An 11,234-nucleotide genomic window follows, 5' to 3' on the forward strand; every position below is an offset into this window, starting at 1 on the left:
TGGCAATTTTTTCATGATGTACATAATTTCACTGTTTAGATATGTCTTCATGATTATGTGGTACTTCTTCAAAAGGTGACGGAAGGAACGACAGTCCTGGGCACTGTGCACAATATTGCACCTACAGTGTAATGGATTACGAAACTTGCGATATACTGGACATTGAGGTTGTTGACAAGAGGGAAGCTGACTTAAAGTCGACCAACATGGAAAAATTGCTTTCTGATGAGCACTGGAGACGCTAGAGAAGAGCGATGTAAAGGTTGAAGAAGTAGTCACAGATGCTCACCCACAAATTAAATCTTACCTAAGTGAGCAATTCTAATTTGATGTACTTTTGTACGCTTGTTTATGGGACAATATTTTTCATTTCTGTGTATGTTCACATATACTTGTGTTATGACTGGTTGAACTAAACTCAAGGAAAAATTATATTCCTTTGTAAGCTTTCATTTAGAATAATGTTCATTTGCGGATTTTTAAATTCTTTTTCTTACTGAGTTACCAAGACACGGATTCCATTGTCACCCACATAGTATATTTCAAGTTTTTCTTTTCTGTCTACTGTACAGAGGGTCTTGAAGGAACCGCTCATTCGTTTGGCATGGGGCCAAAAATATTGGCAAGAAATTGAGTGAGGTAAGTCCGATTGCCTTGTGTTTCATATCTTAACATGATTATTTTTTCTTTCTAAAAATAATGTACCTTAAACACATCCTGTTCTTACCTGTTTTCTCTTCAGGCAGCAAAAACGGCAAGGGACAGGCCACTCATGCCATGGATAAGTGACATAACAAGGCACTTTTGGTACTGCTCACAGCATGCAGATGGAAGTGCACACAAATTTTTTGTCACTTAAATATGTTCTTCTGACTTAATAATATTACATTCAAAACATGCACTTCAGTGTAATAATCATTTTAACTACGTTAGGCAGCCAGTATAAATACTTCCTCTTCTTGTGATGGAATTCTGCTATACTTTCTATTTCACTTTTATGCTTGTCATGTCATTATCTCTTCTTTCATTTTAAGGCAAACTGGAGAGGAATTCTTCACCACGTCGTTGGAGGTCATGAATGGGCTCTAGGTGAGTTAGTCCAGCATGTTGCCAGCATGGACCTTTACCAGCTAGTCAGAAGGACCTTGAACCAGACCCTCCTGCACATGCAGCACTGAGAGAGATTGTGCTTGACATGAATCTTATAAGAAACATACTACACGAAGTTCAGGCACTGGTTTTGGTGCACAAATCTTGAATATATGTTACCCTTTTATTAGGATATTGGTATATATCTTGCACATGCCCTGCCACGTGGTGAAGTAATCAATGATGAGTAGCTAGAAGTATGAAAATACTTTCAGGCTAGTTGCAGTGGAAATTGATCCTTAAATTATGGAATATTCCTTCATATCACTTTCAGACACACATCAGCACTACATAATTTCCATAGCGATGTGCTACTTTATGCTGCCAAGCGGTTTGCCTATGGGTAAGTATGTTGTCCAAGATTTTCATTTCTGCTAATTTATAATGAAATCTCATTGAAATCATGTAATGATCAAGTATGAAATCATGTAATGTTTGAAATCATACATTTTTTCAGCCCTCCTTCGTATAAGGCTAGAAATTTGTTACCTGGTATCGACTACCAACACCACAAAGGAAGACGACAAGCAGAAAGAGACGGGGAACCTGTGTAAGTTACATACTGTACTATCATCACATCACTTTCCTTTATTAAGGCCTGCAAGTACAGAAATATAAACTGATATGTTTTGGACCTGTGTCCCAGTCATGCCAAAAAAAACCTTCAAGTACATTCCAGTACTAATGAAATATCTATTTAGAAGGAGGCTTATTGATAGTAAGTCCCAACGAAGTCATGCGGTTTTGGCAGAAGATGACCCCAGGCGCATCTCCGGGACTATACGCCCAAACCAACCACCATCTGTCCAACAACTTCTTGAAAAACACAAGTGCAGGATGGAAGCAAGTTGATCTCTTTAATCTTAGCCATCACTGAAATGTTTAAATTTTTTTTAGGTTGGGGGGGGGGCTGGCGGGGGAATTGTTACATGTTGTTTTAATGGATGAATATGGTTCCCAAAGCTTATTCTCAAATGTTATGGGAAATAAATGCATTGTGGTTCTATTGTACCATAGTTTGTTACGAATCTGTCATTATTTGTATCAAGAGTATGTAATATATGTACAGGAAAAAGTATGAGAATAATGAGATGTGACCAGCATTGCATTCTCGTTGACAGTTCTTGGCCTAAAGTTAAAGTGATATATCACCATGTTAAATCGTTTAGCTCCCACCCCCCTTCTCCTGCTTTATGCAGATATTGCGCATATGCCCTCATTTGAACCATTTTACCTCCCTCAAGAAAAATCACTTTCCTGTGCATGCAGTGTGTTACAACTGTATGACAGCAGAGCTCCCCTTAATTAAGAATCTTCAAAGGATTTTCATTGTGTAACCTTCATGACCTGAACTCAACTTTGATCTCCAGCAAAAACAATAAGCGTCTTGGCCTTATGTTTTTACACCTTACTACCACATATGTCATCTGTCCTGACTTCTCTCCTTGAGATAATATGTTTACAACTTTCACAATTTTAACCCCAAATGAACTTTGACCCATTCCATAAACAGTAGATATCTTTATCAGCGATGTAGACTTTTCCTCTCCAATGGTAAATTTTGTAACAAAATAGCACACAAAGCCAAAAACTCAATGCAGTTCATATATTTCACATACATAGAAAGGCTGGGCATGCATGTGTGAGAACAAATTCTGAAACACCAACAATACTATATTGCAGTACTACATGTAATGCAAGGCCAATGCAACTTCCAAGAAGAAATTGATAAGAACTGTTATAAAAAGAGAAAGAAACAAGCAATTCAAAAGAGCAATGTAACAAATGGTAAAGTATGTTTAAAAAGAAGCAGACGTTTCCATGGAATGTATCTTCGTAGAGTCAAGGTGAATTCTTCAGCTGTGTAAGCTACTAAGCACTGATAAAAGTTCTTATTTTTTTTTTAGACATTTATATCATTTTTGTTAATTAAGCTAGGGAGATGGTCATCTTAGAAAAATATACTACTGTTTGAAAGAAGTGGGGGGGGGGGGGTGAGTGAAGCAGTGAATGACTGTTTTGGATAAAAGTCTTTTCAGTATATCAAAAATATGTGATATCAAAATAAAGATCATTTTCGAATGACAGTTTTTGATGGCATAACAAATGAACGACAAAGAAGTGAAAAAATAGTCTGATTAATGGCAAGTATAAAAACAATATATAAGTAAATAGAAAAATGTGAAGAAAAATGGAATACCGGCAAGAATAGCTAACAAAGATAAATGAAAACATTCCAGCAATCTACATTATGAAAGAAGGAAATAAGACAGTTACGACCTTTCCAACAGATAATGTTTGTTTTCCTTTTAGAGATAACCTTTGGAGCATATTTGCTTCTGATCAATCATAATTCATGGGTCAAACTAACATTCCTGAAGCCTAGCTAACATTATAATGTTAGCTAGGCTTCTATACCAATAAATGTAACTACTCACTGTACAAGACGACATTCATTTTAACTAAGCCACAATTCACAAACATCACTACACTATGTAAAGTTTGTCGTAATATGGGTTTGTTGTTAGGCCTTAAGTTACCCTAACATCGGTACAGTAGTTTGGTCACACATGTGTTTAGGCATAGTCTAGTGTATACCCCGCGATCTAGCGATCGCGGAAAACGGAGAGTACATCTGCAAAGATGAAGAATGTTTCGACAGTGTTGGTAAATGATAGGAACTTACATCGGTATTTCTGGTTTCCATGCTAAGGGCGAGCGAATATCTTCTTGTGAAATTCTTCTTTTGCAGTAACGAATATCAGCACACTGTCTTTGCGAGATGGACAGGCAGAGTACCGATGTAGATGTATAGACTGAAGTAACGTTATGTAGCCTGCCTACACTATCTGTCGCTTCGCGATGCCTTGCATTGAGCTGATCATTGTTTATTATTTACCACGTTATGCAATAACGTTCATAGAGTTTAAATATTCATATAAAGGCGGGGTGTACTGAGATCCTAACGGAAAAGACCTTCGGGAAAAACAGCGCTAAAAGTTCCAAAATTTGCGACTTTTATTCGACGATTTGAAGTAAGAGTTGCATAGATAAGCTTGTTATGTATGTCGTTATGGTATGGTGGGGTCAACGAGGTTGAGAAAATCCTATAAAAATGACGCAAAATGCTGCTTTAAGCTGAAAAGAAAAAGGTATATCTTAATCTTACCAGGAAGTTCCTGCACCTACAAACAATTCACCACAATCAGAAGATAAGATAGATAGTGAAGAAGATAACCCCCAAGTTTATTAACAGCTGGTACAAAGAGATTTAATGAAGACAATACTACCTGAACCTCCAACCTTAACACTAGCTGGGTTCTTTATTCAAACAGAATATGCAAATAGAACTGAACTGAGTTGCTCTAAACTGAGGTACAGTTTTCTCAGGTTTGTTAAGATAATGAGTTTGTTTACTGAAGGAATAAAGCTTTCTGTTCAGTCAGCAAGATATACAGGAAGTTGAGACAATATTTTTTTTCTTCACACCTTACTGTCTTTTTCCTTCTCTAATTCTTTCCCAAACCTCTTCACTTAATCCTCTTTGTCCATCTCCTGGCTAAGTCTTAAGCACACTGTCTCTTTGTGGTCACCACTGGCAATACATCTTTTCTTTTAAATTTTAACTGACAATATATCTACCTTCATGTTGTGATAAGTATGTGCATAATGACTAGGTCACCTAGGTACCAAAATAAGTACATTATTGTGGGGGAGGTAGGAACAGCCCTGTACAATTTCATTCCTTTCTTTCAATAATAATGAAGGAGTCAGCAAGTAACTTGAAGCAAGAATGGGTGTCACCATACCCTTAGGCACCTTAAGCGATATTCTGGGTTTGTCCAAAAAATGCTTTCCTCTCCAGATGGAGATCCACCTATACTTCTTCATGGATTGATCTTTAAAAACACTTCCATGGGATTCATCCCGCCACTTGCCTTATTTATGAAATCAAGCTAATAACTTACAGTAACTGGAGCTAAGCATTTTTGTTATCTAATAGAAAAATTTTCAAAACCACACTGTTTGTGTGACATTCTTGTTATATAATTCATGAGCTGTCGGTGACAGCCAAACAGGTGCCCTTATTATTTAATAACAAACATGAAGGGAATAATCTGATGTAACCTACAGGGACATGTATTCTTTGATCTTGATCCCACTTTTTTACAAATTCAGGGAGTAAGTAAACAGCTACTTTATACACCATTCATACTTAAACAAGACAAAGAATAAAATGCCATTGACTATTTCTAGTGCTAAATGTACTGAATTGATCTGCACTTGTTAACATCTGCTGTTTCCGTCATAGAAAAAGTACCAGGTTCCTGCCAAGACGGTGCACATTATTGTGGGTGCATTGTATTTGCAGAAATTAAAGCTTCGCTTCCGTGTAAAAAAAAAATCATATAAATCGACAATCAGACTTTTTAATCAACAATCAGCCTAATTGAAACAATTTATATTCAACCAACTATTATATGTATCTGAAAAGTGTATCAACTCTTACAAACTTACAATTGAAACGATTCACTGAACCTGTACATTAAAGACTATTTATGAATTCCCCAATCCGTCTCAACTACAATTCAGTCTATCCAGCGAACCGTGAAATATAAAGACGCAATTCAAGAACTGGCAACTGAGAGAAACAATCGTAACCGACCAAGGCCCATAATGATGTAAGGCTAGACTAACGTTCTAAGGTACTTTGGCCTAACATACTGTATAACTAGTGAAATAACCTAACAGCGTAAGTAACCTGCTTAGCCTATCGTTGCGCAACTTAATACATCTTTTTCATCCACCCGAATAAAATTGAAGAGAACCGTCAAACTGTAGGTGCATGCTTACCATATTCATCTTTTGCCGGGTCGATCGGAATTCGAACCAAGTTCGGTGGTACGCAACGATCGAATTCGGCGGACCATCCATCGAAAGTTACATAGTAACTGCTCGAGTCGTCGCTCTTTATCACTCCGTTTTCCCATCTCCCTAACTCATCCACAGCCTGCACTTTCTGTCCGGTCGTAAATTCCATGATGTTGGCTATTTGTAATATTCTGAGTAAACCAAAACATTATGCTGGTAAAATCCAGCAGGATGAGAAAGTCAACAGCCTAGCTTGGGCCAAGGCGTAGCATAACTTGGCTATAACGTAATACGACACTGTATTCGCTCGAGCTCCTGTCAAGATTCTGGCGTACGTAGTTGAACTTGAACAAGTGCGTTAGTTGGGCTGCTAGGCACTGAACCGTGCTTTTGTATCAATGTCAACTAGTGATGTAAACAGACTTGTATTCGAGACTACTAACAGTTTTATTCATACGCGAAACAATTAGTGCAAAGTTTTATTCAAATCGCCCATGAATTCAACGAAAATAGCTTTCACCGTTTTCCTACTTTTTTCAAAGAAAGAAAGAAAAGATTCTGTACAAATTTATAGAATGTCGACTTTGGTTATCAACTTTATTATTACTTTTTTTATTAGAACCGTATCGCATGCGGAAGAATACTTGCATAGCAAGGTGGCTGAACACTTAAACTGAGACAAACGTGGTCAGCTGCGTGAATAGTTATGTAATAAACGGACATGCAGCTCATCTGAAGCGCGATGGGAGGTGAGTCATCCCTCAATTTAACCAAGTGGAAAACCCGTCCTTTGGCGCAAACGGCGGGTTTTGAAAAGCAACCTATAGCTAATGGTAACTTTCGTGGCATGCAATGGAGAGTACTGTAGTGTAGGATATGCAGGCCTGGGTTATGTTATCCTTTAACGTAAGTTAGACCTACCTCCCAGATAACACAATTATGTTGGGCCAACATTGGTATTTTAGGTTGGAACTTCTTACGGGTGGCCCAACGCGTTGTCATAACAATGGGCCAACGTTAATTCAATGTTAGTCCAATTTGTTGTTGTAACAATGGGCCAACACGTTAGGACAACATTGGCAAAAGCTTGTATTTTATATTGGAACTTTATAGGTTAAAGGTAATTTTAAGGTTGGTTGCTCGTAGTTTTACGGTTGGGCCAACGTGCTGTCGTACCAATGGGCCATCATTGAACCAATGTGGTTTTTACGTGACCCGCCATGCGGAATACAAAACGTCACGGCCAAACCATCCCATTCTGACAAACGAAACTCAAGTCAAGCGAGCCAATGTTAACCCAACACATTGGTGTAACAATCGGTCAATGCTACACCGACCATAATCCCAACAAGTTTTTGTAACAATGGGCCAATGTTAATCCAACACGTCCTTATTAACAATGGGTCAACGTTAAACCAACACACTGTTGTAATAACTGGCCAACATTGCATCAACATTAACGTAATATTGTGACGAGCCCGGCTCCTCCGATAGTAATACTATATCGGAACTCGCGATAGAAAGGTACTGGGGTTATCTTGATGCCGTATTTTATGCTTCTTCAGGAGACGTCTCGAACGGAAGATAGAAGAAAAGAATGAGTTCTCAGAAAAACAAGTTGACGAGATAAGATTTGATTATTGATTCGGTATAATTTCTTCTCTGTCGATTCTCTTACAAATGAAATTACAATGATTTGACTCCGTCAATTACGCAATTAGAAGGAGTGATGAAATGGTGACGAAGCCACGACGGAGTGCAGAACATGCGAGACCATGCCGCCTTTTGTACCTTACTTCTATAAAAATCCCACTGCGCACAATCAGAAGGCAGCCAATAACCTGCTAATCCTGTATTAGCTAACGTTCTAAATATCAATCTAGACAGCACTGATCTGCCCTGATTGGTTGGGAGTATGGAAGTCCACCCCTTTCTATGGAAACTTCCATACCACGTGAGAAGAACTTTCTCGAATGTTGTACAGACACAATGGGATCTATTTTGGGAAAAGGCCCTGTGACATGATTCAATTAGATAGTTCAAACTTCTCGTGGGAAAACTAAATCTTCGACCTAGATAAATATATAAGGGGCCTGTAAGGTGTCTCGATGGAGTGTTTCGGTAACATCAAAGAGGCAGTATTACTATTTCATAACATTAACCCAACATGTTATTATAACAATGGGGCAACCTTGGCAAATGGTTGTATTTTACATTGGAACTTCATTGGCAAAATGTAATTTCAAGGTTGGCTCATCATAGTTTTACGGTTGGCATAAGACATTGTTGTAACAATGGGCCAATGATAACCAAACACATTGTTGTAACAATGGGTCAACGTTGCACTAATGTTAACCCAACACATTGTTGTAACAATAGGCCAACATTAAACGAACGTGTAGCATTGGCCATTGTTACAACAACACATTATTGTAACATTGGACTAACATGACACCAGCGTTTACTCAACATGTTGTAACAATGGGCCAACAAATGTTAAACCAACATGCTTTTGTAATTCGTTAATTTACACTAATGTAAATCCAACAATGGACCAACAACGTTTACCCGACATGCTGATACAATGTGAACATTTCACCAAAGCACATATTATTTTGTCCCAACATGAGACTAGTGGTTTTCTGAACCCGTAAATATGTGAAAAATATTGTGAAGCTAAAGACAATTCTGATCTGTGGCTTAACGCCAAACAAAAGCTCTGTTCTTACATTTACAAAGATGAAGTCAAACAAGCAGAATTAACATAAACAAACTTCTTTTAATTCACAACAACTTGAAAATACAAAAGGACATACAAGAATATTTACTGAACGTTTACTTTGTTACAACTCTTGTTACAACTCTTACTTTATACAAGTGTTGTTGTTAGGTCAAGTAGCACAGCATGGGGCTTTATCCAGATATTACAAGTGTTTTTTGCCAAACATTACCACCCAACACTTTCGTGTCATTTTTAACATTTCAAACTTCTATTCTGTACCTCCCCTGACACACTAGGTACCACTGGGAATGTGAATGAAAATGTGAATGGGATCACAAATATTATTCCTTATTGGTCACAAATGATGATATAATACTTGCGATTAATTTGTAAAGACAACATGAAGCAGGGGAGGAAAATCAAGGTATCTTTAGTGCCTAATAATCTATCATTCTGCTTTATTTTTCCTGGCAAGAAACAATAAGGTAACGATTATGAAAGTGAAGAACTTGTTACAGTAATTTCCTGCCAACACTCTTCTTGAAAGATTAGGGATGTTCAAAAGATAGAATACATGATAGCACATCAACCGGTCAACAGAAAAGTTTATATATGGTCACCGTTCAGCAAATCCTTCAAATCAGCAATGGCAAGTTGAATTAATAATGATAATCTTGTATCATTTCAGTCCTAATACAAAATAATTTGATGTTCATAAAGAGAAAATACAGCCAAGGTAAGTAATTGAAGAAAACATGAGGTACTGATATCGCTGAAAACTTTATCAAAATGCTGCTATTGCAAGCACATTGGAAATGTAGTAGGCTTGGTTTTTATGCTCAATGAATGTTCCAAGCTTTTAGAGTTGAAGCAACTTTGTGTGATGTCACTAAATGACCACAGCTGAATTAATTATGACTAGGTCCTTAAAAAATCTGTCAAATGTCCTGTATATCACAACACTGTAACACTGATTTCAATTCAGTGAATGCCCTTAGTTTACCGACCGTTTCATTGACTATACAACTTAGAAGGTTCGATCTAGCTTGCAGAATGTTCCGGCAGGCAAAGAAGTAGTGTAATCCTATCCTGTCTGTCACAATGGAATTAACCAAAATCATAACCATTTTACATGATGATGTTGTTGCCACTTGTCCAAAAACCTGTACAAACAGTTAAACAGATTCCAACTCGAATCCTTTGTGTAAATTCTGTTAAATTTCTACTTTAAAAAAGAAAGGAAAGGAAATAGGTTTTGGCCATACTGGATGAGTGTTAGGGATACAATAACAATGTTGGGTTCACTGATAGGGATGGTAAAAGGAAGAACATACAGGCTGCCAGTCTCCAGCAAACCGCAGCCAGGACTTCTGCACTTCTTCGACAACAGATGTGGTTACCTTTTGCATCATAGGATTTTTCCTGATTGCACCTGAGTGAAGAAGAAATAAACATTTATTTTAACACTTTAGTATTCTGGTATTTACATATAGCCATTAATGGCATTTTGGCCATAGCCCAAACAATGTTTAAAATAAAACCAAAAACAAATAAAAGGTATGAACACATGATTGAAAAGCTTATTTGTTTGTTGCAGTTAACTGCAACTATGCCAGTAAGATTCAAACAAAGGTGGGAACATATTCAAGGTGCAAAAATAAACATACCACTAATAGGATCGCTTCTCGGCCTTTTGGCTAAGATCATGTGTAGTATCTGTTCCCTTAGGGAATGGTGATACACACCTGACGATGATCACACAGTCACAGTCCCGATGCAAGGGGACTGGGGCTGAGAGCGGATCAGTCGTTTGGTAGTTTGGTTTTCGTGCCCAGGTTCTTTCCTGGGTGACTTTTTCTTAAAAAGTACCACTAATAGGAACGACAAAATTAAGACATTTTGTGATTCCTTGTCGATGTAATATTAACATTTACTACAAAATATGATACTAGATGTAGTTAATACACAGAGCCAGGGAGTTAGGAATATATATATGAAAGTCGATTCTAACTTGAATATGTCAGTGGACTGAACATTTTTTTATGTACCAAGTATGGGTGCATTCACATTTTTTCCATTGAATTAGTCTGATTACATGGTTTTCAGTATTTCATCTGTACCTGACCTTTGGTTAAACGTGTAGGGTTCATCTACTCAATATGAGTAACCTACATACTAAGTATAGTTTTATCCAAGTTTCTCTCATTGGGTTAGTCTCATTACCAATTGACCTTTCATATTGTAACGATTGTTCTTTCCAAGGTAGCGTGGGCCGGCAGGATCCTTGGTCATAGATGTTATATTTTGATAGGCCAGGACGAATAACACAGTTAATGGAAAAGACGAGCGACACGACAGAAGACACAACACGTAACGTTCCGGAAATCTCTTGTTAGCCTTCCAAAACAGAATTACAGTCGACTATCTCAAATACAAACGACATAAACAAAAAATCCAACCAACACAACTCCAAAACTCTCCTCAACTTGCT

The 11,234-nt window shown here is 37.6% G+C and overlaps 1 pseudogene; it reads left to right on the forward strand.

Moving 5' to 3' along the window:
* Positions 1-10,420: 10,420 nt before the first annotated feature.
* On the forward strand, positions 10,421-10,493 carry LOC139957822 (U2 spliceosomal RNA; annotated as a pseudogene).
* Positions 10,494-11,234: the final 741 nt, after the last annotated feature.

This window comes from Apostichopus japonicus, chromosome 17 (assembly GCF_037975245.1).
Source record: "Apostichopus japonicus isolate 1M-3 chromosome 17, ASM3797524v1, whole genome shotgun sequence".
Taxonomy (NCBI): Eukaryota; Metazoa; Echinodermata; class Holothuroidea; order Aspidochirotida; family Stichopodidae; genus Apostichopus; species Apostichopus japonicus.